Source organism: Balaenoptera borealis (genome assembly GCF_965194805.1).
Source record: "Balaenoptera borealis genome assembly, chromosome: 1".
In the NCBI taxonomy this organism is placed as follows: Eukaryota; Metazoa; Chordata; class Mammalia; order Artiodactyla; family Balaenopteridae; genus Balaenoptera; species Balaenoptera borealis.
The window spans coordinates 9,601,447-9,626,772 of record NC_138860.1 but is presented as its reverse complement, the minus strand read 5'-3'; the positions used below and the strand labels follow the sequence as shown (position 1 = coordinate 9,626,772).

The 25,326-nt window shown below is 38.3% G+C and overlaps 1 protein-coding gene across 10 annotated transcripts in view; it reads right to left on the bottom strand.

Moving 5' to 3' along the window:
• Positions 1-25,326, bottom strand: part of LOC309630376 (uncharacterized protein) — a gene marked incomplete at its 5' end in the record, with an annotated part of 1,321,579 nt that overhangs the window by 1,284,631 nt on the left and 11,622 nt on the right. The window contains 2 exons of one of the 10 annotated variants that reach the window (XM_082395563.1): positions 13,220-13,335; positions 24,824-24,953. The exons of 5 other annotated variants lie outside the window; for them this stretch is intronic. Of the gene's footprint in view, positions 1-13,176; positions 13,336-24,783; positions 24,954-25,326 lie in introns of those variants that run through there. 4 more of the 10 variants (XM_082395562.1, XM_082395561.1, XM_082395564.1 and 1 more) reach the window with 4 other exon arrangements.

Here is a 25,326-nt window from a genome sequence, read left to right as displayed (position 1 = left end):
GATTACTCAAAAAATAATATAGGGATAACTGGCTAGTCATTTGGGAGGAGAAAGCTGTAACTCTATATTAATCTTTATATAAAAATAAATTCCAAGTTAAAGAGTTAAAGAATTTCAATTTTTAAATAAAACTACACATGTACCAGGGAAAAATATGAACATTTTTATCATCTTGGAGTAGAAAAGGACTTCTTGAGAATAACGTAAGAGCCCAAAGCCGTAAGAAACTGATAAAGATGACTAGTTAAATAGTAAAACAGCTGTCTAGAAGAACAAAAGATTTAAACAAAAAGAAAATATACAAAAGACAAACAGGGAAATATTAGTAACATAGGTATAATAAACAGAAAATGAATTTTCTTAATATACATAGAGTTCTTATAATAAGGAAAAGTAGACAGATGAACAATGGGACTTCCATTTCAAGAAAGCGGAGCACAGGCTATAATCTCCACATCCTATAACAAATCCTAAAATTTATAAAATAATTTTTAAGTGAGATTATACAAGAGATCACACATATACAAGTGATACACACACACATTTCTCTCTCACATAAAAGTGCAGGGGCAGAGTACAGGGACAGTAGGGCAGTTCTACCAAAGTCTTCATTAAATCAGGTTCCCTGCAGCTCCCAGTGTGTGGATGTAACTCTTGTGTCTCAAATGTCAGTTAGATCTCCAGCCTCTACATCTCCATTCCAGGAAGTATCCAAAAAGGAGCCACTGACTGAAGAAAGTTTCTAAAAACCACCATATGCATTTCTGCTTACATCTCTTTGACTAGAACTTTGTCATAAGACCACATCTAAGCCAAAGAGGTTTGGGAATATAGTCTTCATTGTTTATGTTCACATACTAAAAATCAGGGATTCTATTTTTCTGAGAGAAGAGGAAGAATACATATTTGGAAATATCAGTGGCTTCTGAATTCACTAAAAGTCAAAGATATGACAGAAACAGATTTAAGAAAAACCTCAGTGTAAAACATTTCTGAAAGTTAGAATTGAAAGACATGAAGACTGAGATCATTAGAACCATTCTATAGAAAATGTCCATGACTTATATACACTACCAGATATAAAACAGATAGCTAGTGGGAAGCAGCCACACAGAACAGGGAGATCAGCTCAGTGCTTTGTGACCACCTAGAGGGGTGGGATAGGGAGGGTGGGAGGCAGATGCAAGAGGGAGGAGATATTGGGATATATGTATATGTATAGCTGATTCACTTTGTTATAAAGCAGAAATTAACACACCATTGTAAAGCAATTATACTCCAATAAAGATGTTAAAAAAAAAAAAAAAAAAGAAAACGTCCATGAGCTCCTGGTACTAAGCCTTGGAGCTGCCCCGGTTCTTTACCTTTCCACAATTTAATCACTTACTCTTTAGATTGTAAGATGTACCCCAATATCAAACCAACGGATGATGATACTTTTCTCTCCCTTAAATTAGCCAGAATCAGTTCCTGCTGTTCACAACAAAAATAATCTCAAGCAATATATTTCAAGATATTTATTGCAAAATCTTCAGTCAAATGCACGTGCATGTACACAACACACACACACACACACACACACACACACACACACACACAATGGACGTGTCTCTTGAGAAGTAAAGGCTAGATTGTGTAGCTTATTAGCAACTATCTATCTCAACAATAAAGGGCAGATTTCTCTCCATCTCATTCCATCCTTCTGAATATCACCTCAGGGGTTCAATAGAGATTCCAAAATATTTAAGGCTAATTCATTTTGAATTTCATGTTTTAAATGCAGATCCAATTATATTATTTCCCTACTTAAAACTCTGGGATGAATCTCTATCATTTTTCAGGAAAAAGTCCAAACTCCTTATGATGACATAGAAATCTCTCTATAACCTGGCCACACACTAATCCCCAACCTCTTCTGTGTTCATCTGTGCAATCTCTTAGTCAACACAATTATTTATTGACAGCCTACTGTGTGCCAGCCACTGTTCTAGATGCTAGATAATACAGTCAGGAATGATATTTAAAATATCTAGAGAGATTGGTTCAAGATGGCGGAGTAGAAGGACGTGTTCTCACTCCCTCTCACAAGAGCACTGGAATCACAACTAACTGCTGAAAAATCAATGACAGGAGGACACTGAAACTCACCAAAAAAGATACCCTACATCCAAAGACAGACAAAGGAGAAGCCACAATGAGACGGCAGGAGGGGCACAATCACAATAAAATCAAATTCCGTAACTTCTGGGTGGGTGACTCGCAAACTGGAGAACACTTATACCACAGAAGTCCACCCACTGAAGTGAAGGTTCTGAGCCCCATGTCAGGCTTCCCAACCTGGGGGTCTGGCAACAGGAGGACGAATTCCTAGAGAATCAGACTTTGAAGGCTAGTGGGATTTGACTGCAGGACTTCAACAGGACTGAGGGAAACAGAGACTCCACTCTTGGAGGGCACACACAAAGTAGTGTGCGTGTCAGGACCCAGGGGAAGGAGCAGTGACCCCATAGGAGACTGAACCAGACCTACCTCTTAGTGTTGGAGGGTCTCCGGCAGAGATGGGGTGTGGCTGTGAGTCACCATGGGGACAAGGACACTGGCAACAGAAGTTCTGGGAAGTACTCCTTGGTGTGAGCCCTCCCAGAGTCCGCCATTAGCCCCACCAAAGAGCCGGGTAGTCTCCAGTGTTGGGTAGCCTCAGGCCAAACAACTAACAAGGAGGGAACTCAGCCCCACCCATCAGCAGACAAGAGGATTAAAGTTTTACTGAGTTCTGCCCACCAGGGCAACACCCAGCTCTACCCACCACCAGTCCCTCCCATCAGGAAGCTTGCACAAGCCTCTTAGATAGCCTCATCCACCAGAGGGCAGACAGCAGAAGCAAGAAGAACTACAATCCTGCAGCCTGTGGAACAAAAACCACATTCACAGAAAGACAGACAAGATGAAAAGGCAGAGAGCTATGTACCAGATGAAGGAACAAGATAAAACCCCAGAAAAACAACTAAATGAAGTGGAGATAGGCAACCTTCCAGAAAAAGAATTCAGAATAATATAGTGGAGATGATCCAGGACCTTGGAAAAAGAATGGAGGCTAAGATCGAGAAGATGCAAGAAATGTTTAACAAAGATCTAGAAGAATTAAAGAACAAACCCCTAGAAGAATTAAAGAACAAACAAACAGAGATGAACAATACAACAACTGAAATGAAAGATACACTAGAAGGAATCAATAACAGAATAACTGAGGCAGAAGAACGGATAAGTGACCTGGAAGACAGAATGGTGGAATTCACTGCCATGGGACAGATTAAAGAGAAAAGAAATGAAGACAGCTTAAGAGACTTCTGGGACAACATTAAATGCACCAACATTCACATAATAGAGGTCCCAGAAGGACAAGAGAGAAAGAAAGGACCCAAGAAAATATTTGAAGAGATTATAGTCAAAAACTTCCCTAACATGGGAAAGGAAATAGCCACCCAAGTCCGGGAAGCACAGAGAGTCCCAGGCAGGGTAAACCCAAGGAGAAACACGCCGAGACACATAGTAATCAAACTGACAAAAATTAAAGACAAAGAAAAATTATTGAAAGCAACAAGAGAAAAACGACAAATAACATACAAGGAAACTCCCATAAGGTTAACAGCTGATTTCTCAGCAGAAACTCTACAAGCCAGAAGGGAGTGGCATGACATATTTAAAGTGATGAAAGGGAAGAACCTACAACCAAGATTACTCTACCCGGCAAGGATCTCATTCAGATTCGATGGAGAAATCAAAAGGTTTACAGACAAGCAAAAGCTAAGAGAATTCACCACCACCAAACCAGCTCTACAACAAATGCTAAAGGAACTTCTCTAAGTGGGAAACACAAGACAAGAAAAGGACCTACAAAAACAAACCCATAACAACTAAGAAAATGGTAACAGGAACATACAAATCGATAATTACCTTAAACATGAATGGATTAAATGCTCCAACCAAAAGACACAGGCTCACTGAATGGATACAAAAAGAAGACCCATCTATATGCTGTCTACAAGAGACCCTCTTCAGACCTAGGGACACATACAGACTGAAAGCTAGGGGATGCAAAAAGATATTCCGTGCAAATGGAAATCAAAAGAAAGCTGGAGTAGCAATTCTCATATCAGACAAAATAGACTTTAAAATAAACACTATTACAAAAGACAAAGAATGACACTACATAATGATCAAGGGATCAATCCAAGAAGAACATATAACAATTATAAATATATATGCACCCAACATAGGAGCACCTCAATACATAGGGCAACTGCTAACAGCTATAAAAGAGGAAATTGACAGTAACACAGTAATAGTGGGGGACTTTAACACCTCACTTACACCAATGGACAGATCATCCAAACAGAAAATTAATAAGGAAACACAAGCGTTAAATGACACAACAGACCAGATAGATTTAATTGATATTTATAGGACATTCCAACCAAAAACAGCAGATTACACTTTCTTCTCAAGTGCGCATGGAACATTCTCCAGGACAGATCACATCTTGGGTCACAAATCAAGCCTCGGTAAATTTAAGAAAATTGAAATCATATCAAGCATCTTTTTCCGACCACAACGCTATGAGATTAGAAATAAAATACAGGGGAAAAAATATAAAAAACACAAACACATGGAGGCTAAACAATACGTTACTAAATAACCAAGAGATCAAAGAAATCAAAGAGGAAGCCAAAAAATACCTAGAGACACATGACAATGAAAACACAATGATCCAAAACCTATGGGAAGCAGCAAAAGCAGTTCTAAAAGGGAAGTTTATAGCAATACAAGCCTACCTCAAGAAACAAGAAAAACCTCAACTAAACAATCTAAACTTACACCTAAAGGAACTAGAGAAAGAAGAACAAACAAAACCCAAAGTTAGCAGAAGGAAAGAAATCATAAAGATAAGAGCAGAAATAAATGAAATAGAAACAAAGAAAACAATATCAAAGATCAATAAAACTAAAAGCTGGTTCTTTGAGAAGATAAACAAAATTGATAAACCATTAGCCAGACTCATCAAGAAAAAGAGGGAGAGGACTCAAAGCAATAAAATTAGAAATGAAAAAGGAGAAGTTACAACAGACACCGCAGAAATACAAAGCATCCTAAGAGAATACTACAAGCAATTCTATGCCAATAAAATGGACAACCTGGAAGAAATGGACAAATTCTTAGAAAGGTATAACCTTCCAAGACTGAACCAGGAAGAAACAGAAAATATGAACAGACCAATCACAAGTAATGAAATTGAAACTGTGATTAAAAATCTTCCAACAAACAAAAGTCCAGGACCAGATGGCTTCACAGGTGAATTCTATCAAACATTTAGAGAAGAGCTAACACCCATCCTTCTCAAACTCTTCCAAAAAATTGCAGAGGAAGGAACACTCCCAAACTCATTCTATGAGGCCACCATCATGCTGATACCAAAATCAGACAAAGATACTACAAAAAGAGAAAATTACAGACCAATATCACTGATGAATATAGATGCAAAAATCCTCAACAAAATACTGGCAAATAGAATCCAACAATACATTAGATCATACATCATGATCAAGTGGGATTTATCCCAGGGATGCAAGGATTCTTCAATATACACAAATCAATCAGTGTGACACACCATATTAATAAACTGAAGAATAAAAACCATATGATCATCTCAGTAGATGCAGAAAAAGCTTTTGACAAAATTTAACACCCATTTATGATAAAAACTCTCCAGAAAGTGGGCATAGAGGGAACCTACCTCAACATAATAAAGGCCATATATGACAAACCCACAGCAAACATCATTCTCAATGGTGAAAAATTGAAAGCATTTCCTCTAAGATCAGGAACAAGACAAGGATGTCCACTCTCGCCACTATTATTCAACATAGTTTTGGAAACCCTAGCCATGGCAATCAGAGAAGAAAAAGAAATAAAAGGAATCCAAATTGGAAAAGAAGAAGTAAAACTGTCACTGTTTGCAGATGACATGATACTATACATAGAGAATCCTAAAGATGCCACCAGAAAACTACTAGAGCTAATCAATGAATTTGGTAAAGTTGCAGGATACAAAATTAATGCACAGAAATCTCTTGCATTCCTATACACTAAAGATGAAAAATCTGAAAGAGAAATTAAGGAAACACTTTTACAACATTTACCATTGCAACAAAAAGAATAAAATACCTAGGAATAAACCTGCCTAGGGAGACAAAAGACCTGTATGCAGAAAACTACAATACACTGATGAAAGAAATTAAAGATGATACAAACAGATGGAGAGATATACCATGTTCTTGGATTGGAAGAATCAATATTGTGAAAATGACTCTACTACCCAAAGCAATCTACAGATTCAATGCAATCCCTATCAAATTACCAATGGCATTTTTTACAGAACTAGAACAAAAAAATCTTAAAATTTTTATGGAGACCCAAAAGACCCCGAATAGCCAAAGCTGTCTTGAGGGAAAAAAACCGAGCTGGAGGAATCAGACTCCCTGACTTCAGACTATACTACACAGCTACAGTAATCAAGACAGTATGGTACTTGCACAAAAACAGAAATACAGATCAATGGAACAGGATAGAAAGCCCAGAGATAAACCCACACACATATGGTCAACTAATCTATGACAAAGGAGGCAAGGATATATAATGGAGAAAAGACAGTCTCTTCAATAAGTGGTGCTGGGAAAACTGAACAGCTACATGTAAAAGAATGAAATTAGAACACACCCTAACACCATACACAAAAATAAACTCAAAATGGATTAGAGACCTAAATGTAAGACTGGACACTTATATATAAAAGTCTTAGAGGAAAACATAGGCAGAACACTCTTTGACATAATTCACAGCAAGATCTTTTTTGATCCACCTCCTAGAGTAATGGGAATAAAAACAAAAATAAACAAATGGGACCTAATGAAACTTAAAAGCTTTTGCACAGCAAAGGAAACTACAAACAAGACCAAAAGACAACCCTCAGAATGGGAGAAAATATTTGCAAACGAATCAACGGACAACGGATTAATCTCCAAAATATATAAACAGCTCATGCAGCTCAATATTAAAAAAACAAACAACCCAATCAAAAAATCGGTAGAACACATAGCACAGGGAGATCAGCTCGGTGCTTTGTGACCACCTAGAGGGGTGGGATAGGGAGGGTGGGAGGGAGGGAGACGCAAGAGGGAAGAGATATGGGAACATATGTATATGTATAACTGATTCACTTTGTTATAAAGCAGAAACTAACACACCATTGTAAAGCAATTATACTCCAATAAAGATGTTTAAGTAAATAAATAAATAAATAAAAACCAATTCTCCTTCATAGAAAGAGCCTAAATGTTCATCGACAGAAGAGCATTTAGAAGATGTGGTACATATATACAATGGAACACTATTCAGCCATGAAAAGAATGAAATTACGCCATTTGCAGCAACATTGATAGACCTAGAGATTATCCTACTAAGTGAAGTAAGTCAAAAAGAGAAAGACAATTGTCATTGATAGCACTCATGTGTGGAATCTAAAATATGACACAAATGAACTTATCTATGAAACAGAAACAGACTCACAACATAGAGAACAGTCTTGTGGTTGCCGAGGGTGGGGGGGATTGGGAAAGGATGGATTAGGAGTTTGGGATTAGCAGATGCAAACTGGTATATATAGAATGGATAAACAACAAGGTCCCACTGTATAGCACAGGGAACTATATTCAATATCCTGTGATAAACCATAATGGAAAAGAATATGAAAAAAATGTATATGTATGTATAACTGAATCACTCTGCTGTACAGTAGAAATTAACATGACATTGTAAATCAACTATTCTTCAATAAAATAAATTTAAAGAAAAAAGGAATAATGAAAAAAAAAAAATCGGCAGAAGACCTAAATAGACATTTCTCCAAAGAAGACATACCGATGGCCAAGAAGCACATGAAAAGCTGCTCCATGTCACTAATTATTAGAGAAATGCAAATCAAAACTACAGTGAAGTATCACTTTACACCAATTAGAATGGGCATCATCAGAAAATCTACAAACAACAAATGCTGGAGAGGGTGTGGAGAAAAGGGAACCCTCTTGCACTGTTGGTGGGAATGTAAATTGATACAGCCACTATGGAGAACAGTATGGAGTTTCCTTAAAAAACTAAAAATAGAATTACCGTAAGACCCGGCAATTCCACTACAGGGCATATATCCAGAGAAAACCATAATTCAAAAAGACACATGCACCCCAATGTTCACTGCAGCACTATTTACAATAGCCAGGTCACGGAAGCAACCTAAATGCCCATCGACAGATGAATGGATAAAGAAGTTGTGGTACATATATGTAACGGAATATTACTCAGCCATAAAAAGGAACAAAATTGGGTCATTTGTAGAGACGTGGATGGACCTAGAGACTGTCATACAGAGTGAAGTAAGTCAGAAAGAGAAAAACAAATATCGTATATTAACGCATATATGTGGAATCTAGAAAAATGGTACAGATGAACCCGTTTGCAGGGCAGAAATAGAGACACAGGTGTAGAGAACAAACATATGGACACCAAGGGCAGGAAGTGGTGGGGGGTGGTGGTGGTGCTGTGATGAATTGGAAGATTGGGATTGACATGTATACACTGATGTGTATAAAATGGATAACTAATAAGAACCTGCTATATAAAAAAATAAATAAAATTAAATTAAAAAATTAAAAAATTAAATAAAATAAAATACCTAGCAACTAGTATAACATTACATAGACCAATTATAATGGATACTCAACCAGCAGACACCAGCTATAAACAACTGATAAAGCTTTCCCAGTGTGTATTATTAGAATACCAACCTGAAAACAGCAATAAATACAACAGAACCCCTCCCCGCAAGGAGTTACATGTTTTTAAATAGGAAGAGAGACAACAGATAAAACATTAAACTAATTAGTAAGAAAATTTCAAGTACAAGAGTATAAAGAAGATAGAGAAAATGTCATCTGAGGAGGTGACATTTGAGTTGAGATGTGAATTAATAAGATGTAATAAGCTGAAATGTGCCCCCCCCCAAATATGTCCATGTCCTAATCCCCAGAACTTGTAAATGTTGACTGTGTTTAGAAAGGGGAGCATTATAGATGTGATTAAGTGAGCACCTTGAGATAAGGAGGTTATCCTGGACTATCCAGATGGGTACTAAATCCAATGACATGTCTTTATAAAAGAAAGGCAGATGGAGATTTGAGACGGAAAGAAGACAAAGACACAGAGGAGTAAGCGATGTGAAGACAGAGGCAGAGATTGGAGTGATGCAGCCGCAAGTCAAGGAGTGCTAATAGTCACCAGAAGTTGGAAGACGCAGAGAATGGATTCTCCCTGTCCTAGTCAGCCCAGGCTGCCATAACAAAATAACACAGATGTGGTGGCTTAAACAACTGACATTTATTTCTCAGAGTTCTGAAGGCTGGGAAAGCCAAGATCAAGGTGTTGGTTGATTCAGTTCCCCAATGAGGGCCTGCTTCTTGGACTGCAGACGGCCACATTTTCTGTTGTTTTAATTCATAGTTCATAGTAATTTGTTACAGCAACCCTGGGAATCTCATACAGAAAGCAACTATGGAGAATCTGATAGAAGTATATTCTAATCAGAATGAACAGCAAGTGAAAACTTCCAAGGTCATCTATAGAGAATGTACCACTTATCAAAGGTCGTGAAAGAAGATTTTGGGGAAATACACCATGTTCATAAAGATGCCATTTTTCTCCAAGGTAATCTATAAATCCAATGCTATTCCAATCAGTATCCCAAAAGATTTCTCATATAAATTTACAAACTGATTTTAAAATGTATAGGGAAGATCATAGCCAAAACAATTCTGAAAAATAAAAGAACAACAGGTATAATATTTACTTAACATATATTGTCTTATAAAGTTAGAGTAATTAAGAGAATGTGATATTGCTATAAGGATAAACAGATCAAAAGAGCTTAATTTCAAAACCTAAAAATAGACCTCTATTTATGAACATATAAACAATAACAAAATATATGTATACATATATATTATACACACACACACACATATATACATATATTTGAAAAGTCAACACAGGTGGCATTTTAGATCAGAGGAACAAAGAAAATTTACTTAAATAATGCAGGTGCGCATTATTATATTATTATAAGTACATATATATTATATATAAATAAATATATATAATATATTATATATAACATATTTATATTATACATTATGTTATAGTATATGTTATATATAATTTATATTATATATAAAAGGAAATTTATATTATAAATTTATATTATATATAAAAGGAAATTCCAGGTAGATTTAAAAACTAAATATAAAAAAATCAAACTTTACAAATTTTAAAAAACAATATTGAGAAATACCTTTATGACCTCAGAGTTAAAAATTTCTTAAATAAGACCCCAAAATCCAGAACTGTAAAGAAAAGTATTTCATAAATTCAATTACTTAAAATATTTAAAGACAATATTATAATGGTGAAATGAAAAGGCTCAGAGTTTACTTCACTTGGAATTTATATAACTAACAAAGACTGAGTGTCAAGAATATATAAAGAACACCTACAAAACCAGTAAGAAAAAGACAAACAATTTTACGATTTGCTTTTCCACATTCAACATTCCACAGGTATACAACGGAGGTCTGCAGCTGCTGCATGATACACAAACACCCTTGACGCCTTAGTCGGGAGAATGGTCCCTCCTGGGGGAGGAGGTGGAATGGGGACCAGAGGGATCCACAGGACAATAATCATGTGTGCACTGCTTTCCTTCTTGACCTTTCTATTTCTGTTTACATGGGTTTTCATGTTGTTACATGTTTCTATACCTGAATTACTCCATAATAAATAAAAACCCAACACAGTTAAAAACAGCAATAAACTGATCAAGCATAGGGGAAAAGAAAAGGACCTCATAGAACTGATTCATTACCTTCCCTGTAACCATGAACAGAGGTAAAATACTCATTATTAGCTTTTTGCAATTCTTCTTCCTGGATCACATATTAAAGAGTTCAAGTCTCCTATTCTGTATTTATATTAAAAAACTATATTTACCAATTTCACATTATGTTTAAACAATAATTCTTACAGTAATTATAAATTCTTCTGCTACTGCCTATAGCTCTTTTGAGTCAAAAAAAATGAAAGAATTTAAAGATAATAGGTAACTCAGCAGAGGGCAAAGCACAAAAGTCTTGGATGCGAAAGGCCTAGATATGACGTTCAGCCATGCCTATTACTCACTGACAGGGCCTGCAATTTATACAACATCTGCGAACCTCCCTCCTCCATTCCTGATTTGTCAAACGAGAACACTAATTCTTCTTAGAAGGAGCTGTACATATAGGAGGTGCCTGGCAAAAAGAGGATTCAAAAATTTTTTTAAGCCAGACATGGCCTTTTGGGGTAGGAGATTTGTTTTTCTCTTTGGATTCCTTGGTTAATTAATATAATCCTCCTTTCCTTCCTTTGTAAAGAGTGGCCCAGGGAAGGTTCACGGCGGGAGTCATCCTTCCCAGGTACAAGCAGGAAGGGGTGCTCTACCTAAACAGAATTTTAAAATGATAATGAAGCCCACTAAAAGCCTGCCTGCTGTTGACTGCTACCCTGTGCTGGCGATTTAAATAATGTCAATGCTAAATACTCCTCTTCTGCTATGGTAGACCACTCCCACTGTCCTCCCCCTTGGTAGGTCGCTGCTCTTTTACACCTTCCTCTCTTTGTAGTACACAGCAGTTTAAATTCTGACAGCGGTCTGCCTGCTCTGTCTCTAACTCTGAAGCAGCTGAATGTGGCTGAAGAAAAACACACAACCAAGCTAACAATTCCAGTTTTGCATTCGTGACCTCAAATCCCAAATGGGCACTAAACACTGGTGAGTATTTTACTACACTTTCTTGGAATATTTGTTTTCTCACTATCCAAAATCACCATATCACACCTTTTTCTTCCTTCTCAAATCTACAACACCCCGCCCCTGTCATTCCGCTCATTATCAGCTGATGACTGACTCTTACTTCAATGAGCAAGTAGAAGGACTGAGATGAGAATTCCCTAATCTTTCCACTATCAAGCATACCACTTCTACCAGTGAAATCTACCTTCCTGCCTCCTCTTCCAATAGGTGAGGTATTCCTGCTCCTATATGCTTCTCCAGTGGCGCTTTGGATCACATCCCCTATCACCATTCCAAGGACTTCAGGCACACAAAAACCCCCTCTCTCTCAAGTAATAATTTTTAAGTAATGAAAGGATGGTCATGGATGGATGGATGGGTGAATCCATGAATGGGGAGAGAGAAAAAGAAAGAGAGAATTATGTTCCCATGATCACACCTCCTTAGAGCTACAACCCCACCTTGTTTTAGTTCCTTTCCCAGTAATAGTTTTCTAAACTGATGTCTAAAATCATTCTCTCCACTTCCTCACTTCTTAGCCTCTCACCAATTTGATCTCACTGGACTTAGTCACCACCATTCTGCAGAAACTATAGTAAGCAAGATCACCAAAAATCTCCATCACGTCCAAACCAACGTCATTTCCCTGCCCTTATCTCAAACTCCCCACAGCGCTCAGCTACTTACTGCTCCCCTCTCCTTGAGACGTTTCCTCCCCTTGCGGCAGCACATTGTCTGCTGTCCTTCCTGCCTAACCAACTGCTCGTTCTCGGCTCATTCGCATCTTCAGATACTACCTGTACACTTCCTTCTCACCAATCTCTATCTCCAGCTCCCCTGAACTCTGTCTAAAAGGCATTTATTTCCATTTTACCATGTCCAGAACGGAACTCTTGATTCTCCCCCATATATGTTCATCTACCACGTTCACCTTACTAGCAAATGACACTACAGCCCACCTAGTTACTCAAGCCAGAAACCTAATAGTTACTTTTTATTCTTTTTCTCTCACACCCCAAATTACCTCATATCATATCAACAGTCATAACTCTGAAATATATCCTAACTCTAACCATTTCATTCTGTGAAATAAAATTCATATTTCATGGCAAGACAAGAAAAATGTAAACATAAAACATCTTCCCTGCCCCTTGGCCTCCTCTCTCCCCCCGCCGTGTGTTGTGTACCTGCCTCATGCATCAACCATACCTCCACCATCGGCAGGAGTACCTGGTCAGCCGTAAAGAGCAACATTCTCCCAGCATCAACAAGACAACTCCTTAAAAGGTAATGTTCTTTCTTGACCTTGTAAGGGGTCACATGACCCACCAGGACGACGCTTAGATCTGGATTACGTAAAATGTCAATAATATGTTATTTGGTGTACAGCTCTCAGTCTCAAAAACAAACAAACAACCTCATATAATTGTGACCTGACTTCTAACCCACAGTTCTCAGAGCTTTCTGAGATGCTCTTCCTGGGCTATAATCCTCAAATTTGGCTTGAATAAAATTTTCCATTTCTTTCTTAGATCGACTGATTAATTTTTCGATGACAATTCCATTCTTTATCATCTAAGCCACCTTCACCTGGGCTACTAAACTCTCCTTCTGCTTGCCCACACATCATTCTTGCACCAAAAATTCTATATTCCATAAAAAAAAAAAAAGCATAGACTTTTAAAGTGCGTATCAGATCACGTTGCTCCCCTGGTGAAAACTCTCCAAGGACTTTCCATTACACCTAAAATAAAATCCAAAACCTTCACCGTGGCCTAGAAGCGCCCACACCGTCTCGTTCGTCTCTACCTACGCGATTTTGTGAGGCCCTCCCCGTCGCTCAATACACTTCGGCACCTTCTTTTTCTGGATTCGATCAAGACCCTTCTCCTTAGAATAAGTTCACATCCCCGTTTGCCTGGGTGGTCCAGGTCTGCATCTGTTATCCTGATGTCCTACCCACTTTTGTATTTGTCCCAGACTTATCTTTTACTTTAATACCAAGGCTTATTAATAGTTACATTAAAATAAACCAGGATGAATTTGGTAGATCCCCATTTTGTACTTCTAGCTACTACCCTGGTCTTGCCTAATAGTATGTGAGACACGTGCAGTGAACTGAGTTCTCACTTCAACTGGTGAAATCTGAAAGGTGACCTCAGTGAGGATCCTGTTTCCCAGACCCTTTCCAATGCAAAAGGACCAAACAAGCTTCCGAAAACAAAGTGCGCTGGGACAGGAGGCTAGGGAGAGCCAGCTCTTCCAGTTCCTGGTGGTGTGGGAGACGTAGTAAATGTCTCTGCCTCTGGTGTCTGAACACCAGAAAGAGACAAATCTCCACCCCAAAAGGCTAATTCTGGTACTAGCCAACGGGGCGTGACCTTGGGTAATACCCTGTGGACTATTGGACTTGCTTGTCCGGGTGTTGGAGTCTCAATTAGCAGTGTTTGGGGGTTCCCATTTTGTGGGAAGCTAGTAAGAGAGGTCTGATTCTGAGCACAGATCATGGCTGATGACCTGAAAAACCGCAGTGCAGACAGGCAGCAGCTGCAGTGAAAGGGCACTTGCTCTGGTCTGCCCAGACTGCCTGGATTTTGGAAGGGACACCCGGAGCAGCAACGTCTGCAACAGCAGCTCAGAACGATGCCATTCAGCATACTCTCCCAACTTCAGGAGACAGAAACTTGGGACAACTTCACTGGACTAAGCAATCCTGGGGACCCATAGGGATATCTGGAGATGAGAAAGAAAAAAAGATGGGCTGCCACAGATTGTGAAATAGAGATTTAGAGTCATCTACATCTTCTGGTAAATAGTAGGAGCATTTTTTTGAACTCTACTCTGGGTCATTTAACTCTCTTCTGGGTCTCCAAAACGCATAATAAATCTGAACAAACTCACTGCTTGCAAGATAACTCCTACAAAGCCCTTGATGCCTTGTCCATACTGGGTAAACAGTAGCTAGTATCACTGATTACCTAAGCAGTACCCAGATAATGTAAGGCTCCTAGAAGTTTCCAAGAAGTTATAGACCCTGATTTACACACTCTTAGAGTTTATACTCTACTTCGGTTATAACGAAATACATACAAATTTCAATGACAACAAAAGTCAAAATGAAAGTAAGCTCAAAGTTAAGTATTCCAACAATAAATGCTGCGGGCGTTCAAAGAAAGGGCATTATTTTGAGCTGGGTAATATCTTTTTATATAAAAATGACTGAGTCCATGATGGCAATAGGCTATACAAATCCCGGTCAACAAAAAGTAATACTAACAACACATCCCAAAAAGAAGGCTGTAAGTACTGAGAACAAGTTGAATATTTTCATTTATTTTCTTTTCCTCTAAAAATAAATAATTTACTGTTGGAAGGTCAATTAAGGTACATACTGAAAAATGGTAGGAACTCAGGAAAAGAATAACATGGCCACCCATGCAGCGCCCACAATGCTATATGTACCTCAGTAAACTTCTTTGGCACTCAACCACACAGGACCAGAAACTACATTAGCAATGTCTCAGAGTAATAAAACTCAGGGATGCTAATTTATACAAACCAGGCCTATAGAGATTAATTGCCAATGGACCCTTTACACAGAGGAATGCAACTGTCATTTGGTCTAAATAGTGCACTTTTGGACACATGCTTCATGGAAACAAAATTTTCAGATGAGTTTGGTGAGGATGGACTCAGAATGGCGATAGGGCAGTTAATTTTATGGCTGCATATTCTATGACTTTAGATCTAACGGACTTACGGGTCCATCCTCTTAATAAGGAAAGAGTCACCAAATAGCCCCATACTTCATGTTGAACACCTAGAACGTGGTCTGGCTCCCAGCAGGCATTTAGTAAATATTTGCTAAATGAATGAATGAATGAAAGTTTCCCTGTGCTTGGATAGTTATTGCCAAACTTTGTCTTTCTGTTTTTCTACAATTTTTCCTGAAATGTTCTAAACTGCATTATTCCAATCAACACGTTTTTTGAATGACATATTAATACCTTCAATCCTTTATAGTCAAGAGTCACTAGCTGGAAAGTCAGTTGTTCTATTAAAACAGGGTTTTTCAACCTCAGCGCTATTGACATCTTTACCCAGATAATTCTTTGCTGTAAAGGGCTGTCCTGTGCACTGCAGATAGTTCAGCAGCATCGCTGGCCTCTACCCGCTATGCCAGTAGTGCAGGCACGCACGCGCACGCGCACACACACATACACGCTGTTTCTCCTGTGTTTCCCATTAATATTTACTTCTGCAATGCATGATGATGCTTTGTTTCATGGTTTTGAGGTAGTTCATGGCAACAGGACTAAGGAAAAGAGGATTGGCTTGGGGTGGAGTGAGGCAGGGTGGTAGGAGTTTGAGAGGAAAGAACAGTTGCTAAGAACAGCTAAGTCAATCAGAAATGTCCCCAGGCATTGTCAAATATCCCCTGGGGACAAAATCAACCAGTTCTTTAAAGTGACATCTCTGCTCTTATCTATCAAGTACTAATTTCAGAATTTAACAGTTAGAGACTACGTCACTGAGTCCTTAGTCTTCATTGCTGTCTCTCCTAAACGTCACCCTTCCCCCCGCCAGGTACTGCCCAGGCCACCAGACCATTACATAGATACACCACCTGCAGCAGTGATTTCAAGGGAGAGGGGAAAGAAAATAATCCAGAAGGAAATTAGGTCCCTCACTTCCACCTACCGCATCCAAATACAGTAGCCCTCCATATCCGAGGGTTCCATATGCACAGATTCAACCAATCATGGACTGAAAATATTCAGGGGAAAAAAAAAATCCCAGAAAGTTCCAAAAAGCAAACCTTGAATTTGCCAGGGTCAGCAACTATTTACATAACGTTTACATTGTATTAGGCATTATAAGTAATCTAGAGATGATTTAAACTATATAGGAGGGTGTGCACAGGCTATATGCAAATACTGCACCATTTTATATAGAGACCTTGAGCATCTTCGAATTTTGGTATGGGGGTGGGGGGAGATACGTGGAAACAGTCCCCCCACTACCCTGCAGATATGAGGGACCACTGTAACGCCAAGGGTCCTCGGAGATACAGTGAATGTGGGTCCTATTTTATCAGTTGAGTCTTACCAACACACTTTGTCAGCTTTCATGCAGCACAAAACAGGAATCAAGTCCCCCCAAAAAGATGAAGAAGTTTGACTACAATGACCATCCTCCCAACAAAGACTGATGTGATTTTATCAGGTTTTCTTTAAAATCCAAATGCTTCTGGCTTACCTATTCTAATACAAAGTTGCTGGAAAGAAGGAAAAACACTAAAGAATTTTGAAAAGTCAGAATTCTTGACTCATTGATCCTAAAAACAAATTTGTGAAACAAATATAAGCAACATATTATGACATTTTATAATTTAAAAAGCCTATTAATTTATATAATCATATTTTACAAGTATAAACTAATATGGCACATTAAATACATAAGAAGGCAGAAATTAATACATATGCCAAACACCATCTGAGGTAAAGATTATTTTATAATTGAGAGAACAGGGACCCAGACTAAACCAAAGTTATAAATAACAGAACCAGGATGATGCAAACCTTGTGTTTTTTCCCCGACGCTACGGCACCTCCCTTGTGAGTGTAGGGGAGCAAAACCTGCCACCTCAAAATGTCTCTTTGGCAAGCGGATTATTTTGAACTGAAAACAATCAAGGCCCAAAAGACTCAGGAAGAAACTCTGACCTTCCCCATAATTGCCTAAAAAACATTTAGATAGAGGGCCTATTCCAGGAAGGGAGCTATCCCCCGTATCCCCGTATATAGTAGGAACTAGTATAGCAGGAACTATAGTAGGAACTAGGTGTGTAGACAGGGAGGAACCTAGCAAATTCCTCTCTGTGTCCCATCATGTCTCTTCCTGGCCCAGCAAACATTTATTCACCAAACATTTGTTTTTCCATCTCCATGTGCATTGCCTTCCTCCCCTTTAAATCCCAAACCACGACCCCCAACATCCTCTTTTGTCTTTAGCTGAAGATGGTATTTAAGGGTGAGGGTTTCAGCCATTTGAGAAGTTATTCAGTTTTTTTGGGTCTCTCCCATTGTACATATGTTATTAAAATTTTGTTTGATTTTCTCCTGTTAATGTGTCTCATGTCACTTTAATTCTTAGACCAGCCAGAAGAACCTAGAAGAGTAGAGAAAAATTTCTTCCTGCCTGACATGAATATATCTCATTATTCTTTCTTTGATTTCATAAAAACCTTAGTAACTATCGTGACTTCTATGTATGCCTAAATTGTTGATACAGCAAATATCACCTTATCTGAAATATTTTAAAACACTATACAAATTTAAACATAAACATTCTCAATGATTTCAATTGGTTAAATTAAACTTTGTTTGGGAACTCCCTGGCAGTCCAGTGATTAGGACTCTGCGCTTCCACTGCAGGGGGCAATGGTTCGATCCCTGGTCGGGGAACTAAGATCCCACAAGCTGTGTGGTGCGGCAAAAAAAAATTTTTTGAATAAAAAAATTAAACTTTGTTTAATTTAAGATTTTGATGGTCTTAAAAATATAAGATAATAATGTACAAGAGTGAAAAAAAAATTGAACACTTAGCCAGAAATTCTATTTAGTCATATGCTGGGATGATTCAGCTACATAAAGTTAGTTAAATCAAACATATGACCAAAGCCTAATAAATATTTTTATAAAATAACTATATATAAGATGTTAGTATATTTGAGCCATGTTTGGTCCTATTCAGGGGAATGGAATGTTTTTCTGCGTGTGTTTTTCTTGACAAGACAGGAACTTTAATCCCATAGAAACTCTGGGAGACTGATGGTCTCTTCTCCCTGGCTATAGATCAGGTCTCAGAAAGTCACAGATATTTTTCTGTTTTAAAGTCAGACATGGTATTTCAACAGCTTTTTATTATACCTTAGAACCAGATACAACTGCCTTCAGAGACATTTTTTCCTTCATCCTGAGTCTTCTCTTAATTTGTCCTCAAATGACCAGTCAGGAAAATCAGAAAAGTATAATGTGCCAAGAGTCACAAAAACACCATTCTGATAAGCACTGGGAGCAAGGGCATGTCTAAAAAAAGCTTTCATCTATTTCAGGAGCTCTCTAAAAGAGGCTCCTAAGCTAAATTTTTCAGTCAATAAATTTGGTTTAAACATGAAGTGGGTAACAGGATAACATCAATCCAACCTTCAGGACTTTTCCACTTCAAATAATTACCTACAACAAAACCGCAGGTTACTTACACTTATCACCAGTAACCAACCTTTCTGCAGAAACAACTCTTTCCTAAATACTTAAGAATAATAAAGGGCAGCAGTCAGAAATGTAAAGACTCACAAAAATTTTGAACACTGTTCTTTGCCTAGCACCCACAGAAAAACCCTTAAGCTTAAACTGTGGTTACAAGTAAAGTATACCATTAATTTTGAGCAGACGAAACTATTAGCATATGATCAGCTATCAATCACTCCAAGACTAAGTCTCTCCTGACTGGAGTTGTCTTGTTTTGTTTTTGACTTATTTTTTTAAGTAAATGCTTAGGACCACATATTATTTTTCACAAAGAGAAAAGTACAAAAACTGTACTGACCTATGTGATTTATCATGGTTAACAAACCAATTTTAAAAAAGAAAAAAAAATTGCAACAAAACACATTGCTGATTTTGGTATTAGGGTGATGGTGGCCTCATAGAATGAGTTCAGAAGTGTTCCTTCCTCTGCAATTTTTTGGAATAGTTTCAGAAGGATAGGTGTTAACTCTTCTCTAAATGTGTGGTAGAATTCACCTGTAGAGCCATCTGGTCCTGTACTTTTGTTTGTTGGGAGTTTTTAAATAACTGATTCAATTTCGGTAGTTAATTGGTCTGTTTGCATTTTCCATTTTTTCCTGGTTCAGTCCTGGGAGACTGTACCTTTCTAAGACTTTGTCCATTTCTTGTAGGTTGTCCATTTTATTGGTGCATAGTTGCTCATAGTAGTCTCTTATGATGCTTTATATCCTGTAACTTCTCCTTTTTCATTTCTGATTTTATTGATTTGGGCCCTCTCTCTTTTTTTCTTGATGAGTCTGGCTAAAGATTTATCAATTTCATTTATCTTTTCAAAGAAAAGATACCACTGTTTGCAGACAACATGATACTATACACAGAAAATCCTAAGGAAGCTACCAGAAAGCTACTAGAGCTCATCAATGAATTCAGTAAAGTTGCAGGATACAAAATTAATACACAGAAATCTGTCACATTTCCATATACTAACAACGAAATAGCACAAAGAGAAATTAAGGAAACAATCCCATTTACCAATGCATCAAAAAGAATAAAATACCTAGGAATAAACCTACCTAAGGAGACAGAAGACCTGTACTCCAAAAAACTATAAGATGCTGATGAAAGAAATTGAAGACCACAAAAACAGATGGAAAGATACACTGTGTTCTTGGATTGGAAGAATCAGTATTGTTAAAATGACCATTCTACACAAGACAATCTACAGATTCAATGCAATCCCTATCAAATTACCAATGGCATTTTTCACAGAACTAGAACAAAATTTTTTTAAATTTCTACAGAAACACAAAAGACCCCGAATAGCCAAAGCAATCTTGAGAAAGAAAAACAGAGCTGGAGGAATCAGGCTCCCTGACTTCAGACTATACTACAAAGCTATAGTAATCAAGACAGTACGGTACTGGCACAAAAACAGACATATAAATCAATGGAACAGGATAGAAAGCCCAGAAATAAACCCACGCACTTATGGTCAATTAATCTATGACAAAGGAGGCAAGAACATACAATGGAGAAAAGACAGTCTCTTCAATAAGTGGTGCTGGAAAAACTAGACAGCTACATGTAAAAGAATGAAATTCGAACATTCTCTAACACATATACAAAAATAAACTCAAAATAGATTAAAGACCTAAATGTAAGACCAGATTACTATAAAGCTCCTCAAGGAAAACATAGGCAGAACACTCTTTGACATAAATCGCAGCAATGTTTTTTGGATCTGTCTCCTTGAGTAATGGAAATAAAAACAAAAATAAACAAATGGGGCCTAATTAAACTTAAAAGCTTTTGCACAGCAAAGGAAACCATACACAAAATGAAAAGACAACCTACAGAATGGGAGAAAATATTTGCAAACAATTCAACTGACAAGGGATTAATTTCCAAAATATACAAACTGCTCATACAGCTCAATATCCAAAAAACAAACAACCCAATCAAAAAATGGGCAGAAGATCTAAATAGACATTTCTCCAAAGAAGACAGACTGATGGCCAACAGGCACATGAAAAAAAATGCTCAACATTGCTAATTAATTACTAGAGAAATGCAAATCAAAACTACAGTGAGGTATGACCTCACACAGGTCAAAATAGCCAGCATCAAAATGTCTACAAATAATAAATGCTAGAGAGGGACTTCCCTAGCAGTCCAGTGGTTAAGACCCCATGCTTCCACTGCAGGGGGCGCGGGTTTTACCCCTGGTCAGGGAACTAAGATCCTTCATGCCACACAGTGCAGCCAAAAAAAGAAAAAAAAGAAAGCTAGAGACAGTGTGGAGAAAAAGGAACCTTCCTACACTGTTGGTGGGAATGTAAATTGGTACAGCCACTACAGAGGACAGTACAGAGGTTCCTTAAAAAACTAAAAATAGAGCTACTATATGATCCAGCAATCCCACTCCTGGGCATATATCTGGAGAAAACTATAACTCAAAAAGATACATGCACCCCAATGTTTATACATTTATAGTTATAAATAACCATGAAATGAGATAATGTACGTGAAAATAATCTCGAATTGTAATATCCTATATAGAAGTAAGATGCTATTAGCAGGACTTTACAGTGAAAGCCAAAGACACCATTTGGGCCTACTAATAGTCAACAGCTCCATCATTTATAGATCTTAGATGACCCTCAGTTTTTAAGGACTCCAAGTATTCATGTTTCCCTAACCCCATGAGCATATATCAGTCAAAAATCACTGACTTTATGTTCCAGAAGCCTAATTCTTATTCCATGAAAGCCTGACACACCTGAAAAGGATAAAAATCTGGCCTACGTTAATGCCTACACTCAATTATACAATAGTGCACATACCAAAGATTTCCAAAATGTATTTCAGAACAGCAAAACTAGTTCTCAAGCAGCAAAATTAACACAGACCTTGTCGATTTCCTCTTCTCTAATTGTTAACTGGCCACATTCTCAGACGGTCTTTTACCAATGACTTTCCTATTGACATCGACCTTGTGACATTCTGCATCTTTTGCAAATTTTGCTATTAGGCTTTGCATTACATGTGCATTGTATGTTAGTGATTGTTAATTACCAAGGCTACTATGAAGTGGGGAGAGGGTTTTGAGTGTAAAATGCATTGGTTTTCAACTCATTAGTGGATGTTTTCCTATTCTGATGGCCTTAGCATCCCTGTGCACTCAGTGTGGAGACTATAGTAATGAACGCTCAGATAAGAAGGACACCCTCTTCCTACCTCAAAAGGTTGTTCTGAGAATAAAGGTGAAATTCTGCTTGGCACACAGTAAGCCTCAATAAATGTTGCTTACTGGTATTTTTAAAGACAGAAGGCAGTAAGCAGAAGCCATTAGGCAGAAACAAGGAGAGGCAAAAGTAGTAATCAATTATGGAATAGGAAGACATCTACAAAGGGAAGCAAGGAGAGGAGCGCTGAGTCACAAGCATGATAGACAAGTAGAATCACCCTTGGCTCCCAGAGCTGGGCCAGATTTTGAGCACTGCAGCCTTGCTCAGAGTTTCCTGGCTCTCCCTTCAGACTGCGTGTACATAGTGACAATACACTGCTATCACCTGGGGTAACCGAGGATGCCTCAACCGCGAAATAACCAAACACGCCCATGGGATCTCTTTGTTAAATTTTAGTCAACCAGACTTGCTTCTGGGGGAGATACTGACGAAAGAAACACTCCTTTCACTGAATGAAAGAGCCCCTTTCTTTTCTGATTTAACTGAGTCTCTTAACTGTTCTCTTCCTTCACTTTCAACAGATCCCAAAGGATACTTTCTCCACCTTCATGGGAAACACACACACACACACACACACACACACACACACACACACACAGAGTTTCTTGGTAATATATTAAGTGTGTACAGCACTCCACAATTTACAAAGCATTTTATTTCACATCCACAAGAGGAGAGTATAAAAATAACAAACTCTGGGAATGGAATATAGGGATTTTCATTTTTAATGAGATCCCCAGATGACTAGCCAATCCTTTTATTTCACGTTTTTTCGCTCACTAAATGAAAATCAAATTCCAGTTTTACCTTCCTAGGAATATTTGCACGTCATCTGAACTGAAGGTGTGGGTGTTTAAACACTCTTGAATCACACACATATAAACAGTCTCTTGGTTTATTACATAAATTACTAAGAATAACATTCATGGGTTTTCTATTAATTAACTAATTCATTATTTAATTCAACTATTATATTGAGCATGCAATTACCATGTGCCCAGCAATGTATTCAAGGCTGGATTTCACCAGCTCAACTTTCACGATCGACCTTTTACAGACCATAATTACACAGCCAGGGTACCCATGAGGAGACCTACTGACGACAACCCAAACTGAGCTTCCCATAGAAACATCAGTTCTACAGTGGAACAATTACAGACTTGGGATTCAAACCCTGGCTCTGCCGGACTTGCTTGCTATCTAGTTGGGGCAGCTTCTTCACGTCTCCAAGCATCTGTAAGATGGAGATAATAGCACCTACCTCACAAACGTGGAAGGATAAGAGAGAATGATAATAATACACAGTGCCTGGTCAGTGCCTGGCACATATAATAGGTGTTCAATAAACAAAACCTACTGCCTTTCTTATGAAAGGGCCAGATTTTCTAAGGAAGATTACTGAAAACCCCATTCTCATGTATTATTATTTTTTTTTTTACAGCAGGTTCTTATTAGTCATCCATTTTATACACATCAGTGTATACATGTCAATCCCAAACACCCAATTCAGCACACCACCATCCCCACCCCCCCACGGTTTTCCCCCCTTGGTGTCCATACGTTTGTTCTCTACATCTGTGTCTCAACTTCTGCCCTGCAAACCAGTTCATCTGTACCATTTTTCTAGGTTCCACATATATGCGTTAATATAAGATATTTGTTTTTCTCTTTCTGACTTACTTCATCTCATGTATTATTAACGTTCTCATTTTTCAAATGGAGAAAAATTAAGTTCAGGGAAGTTAAATCCCTCGTTCATGTATCAAGTGTGGTCAGCCCTTACTGTGTCCAGACGAGGGCTGTTCTCTGCAGATACAGGGATGCAAAGCACAGAGTCTCTGGCCTCAAGCACCACTGTCTCACAGAGGAAACACAGGAGAAGTGAAGGGCCCCAGAAGAGGGAAGCACGGGGCTGTGGCAGCACACAAGTGAGCTCGCTCAGGATGCGGGGGCATCGAGGAGGCTCCCCAGAGGGGGTGTCCCAGCCGAGTCATGAGGGAAGTAACGTGACAAAAGCAGATACCCACTAGCAGCCTGGCTTGAATGAAACCAAATCCTTGTCTCCAAGACCCGTGAGTGTCCCACTATTCCACAGCTCCTGTGATTAGATTCAATTAACAAGGATTTTCTTAGCGCTTGCTTTATGGAAATGTCTGTACTAGATGGCAACAAAGGTGAATCATTATAGTTCTTATCTCATGATAAGACAGACATACAGATAACCAACTCAACCAATACCAAATGTAAGTCTGACCTTCAAAATCAGGTGCTGGACTTCCTGCCTGAGCTTTCACCTAGTTCTCCGACTCCTGGTGGGGATGCTGGTGATTCCTCCCAGGCCCTGGGGAAGCAGGTCAGCAACACTGCCCACCCTGTGAACCGCCCCACGCGGCAAAGCCGGGCGGATGTTATTCACCACCTCATCTGTGAATTATAATATAAATTCTTCAATTTCTGCAAAGGAGCTTCTTTTATCACGTGTAGGTACCACGAGTTCTGTATTTCACTGTGCACAGTGTTTCTGCTTACTTGAAACTGTTTACAGTGGAAATATTTAAAATATTTTATTTAAGGTATCTACATCTTTATAATTGAATTTTTTCTTTAGTTTTCTTTTGAGTGCTTTCTTCAGCAAATTTGGGGACCAGAATTATGCCTGCCTCAAAAAAATTACTGGGGAAACTTCCTGTCATTCTGTGCTTTGGAGCGATATAGGAATTATCAGACTCTTAGCAGTTTTACTCAGCTCATCTGAAAAATCCGTTGAACCCTGAAGTCACTACTCACTAACAGCAGA